Source organism: Arachis duranensis, chromosome 4 (assembly GCF_000817695.3).
Source record: "Arachis duranensis cultivar V14167 chromosome 4, aradu.V14167.gnm2.J7QH, whole genome shotgun sequence".
NCBI classification, from domain to species: Eukaryota; Viridiplantae; Streptophyta; class Magnoliopsida; order Fabales; family Fabaceae; genus Arachis; species Arachis duranensis.
The window spans coordinates 8,176,809-8,177,936 of NC_029775.3; positions in this window are offsets into that span (position 1 = coordinate 8,176,809).

Consider the following 1,128-nt stretch of genomic DNA (forward strand, 5'->3'; position numbering starts at 1 on the left):
TATTCTCAAAATTCTTTCAAAGCAACGGAAGCTCCACTTGGGGAGAAAGGGTTCTCGTTGTCGTCTTTGCCATGATATTTGCTATTGTGTTTGCATTTCTCAAAATAAACCAGAGATTAGCACGCCATTTCCAAGACATGATATCTCTAATTTTCAACATCAAAGGATCAATTAACAATCTTGTAAATTATTGATAATAATAAAGGCCTCCACACAGTCTGTCTCACATATAACACCTTTTTGTCTCGAGTCCCAGGCTAAAAAAAAATCTCTCCAAATAGCAAACAACTTTCCTTGCAGAATATTATGACTCTCAATTGTTCACAGACCGTCTCGTTGCCACCTACACTTCCAATCTTTGCAAACACATGCAAAATCAACTCGAACACCATTGTCAGGATAAGTAGCATCACAATTAATTTTAAATGTATCCACCGAGAAGAGAATCCAAGAGCCACTAATGGTGGAGGAGATAGACACTCGTTGCAACTCAAAAATATTCCGTAACTCCTTTTCCAAGGACAAAGTCATACTAGTCACTGTGGTCCAAGGCTCGTGCGGATGAAAGATCTCGTTATTCCTCGAATGCCAAATTCACTAGAGACCAGAAAAGAATCTAAAGGGGGCGCTGCTCGCTATTATATAAGAACTGTAATACCCGGTCTAACCGAAATTAATTAAATAATGAGTTAAGTAGGAGCGAATATGGTTGGAATATTTGGCAATTGGAATTTGATGATTTAAATATGATTTTTGGATTCAGTGAATTTTTCCGAGTCGGAAGACATAGTTTTCTGCGTAAAAGCGCGCAGTGGAATTTTGACCGGCAGTACCGGCTGAGACCTGTCTGGTACTGCAGCTGAGAAAATTGATTATGAGTAAATAAGATTAAGAAATGAGGGATTATAATTAGGGGAGGTAGAAATATTTGAAGTGCGATTTAGAGCGCTAATCTTAAAGGTTTTGGTCCAAAATTGGGCTAACGGACAAAAATAAGTGAACCGGGCCTAAGTGGGCCCAAGACCCAACATATATAAACATTAGTTATGAGCATTTCAGCTCATTTTACCCTAAAAAGAAGGGTTGGGGCGCTGAATTAAGAAGAGAGAAGAGAAGAGAGAAAACCTA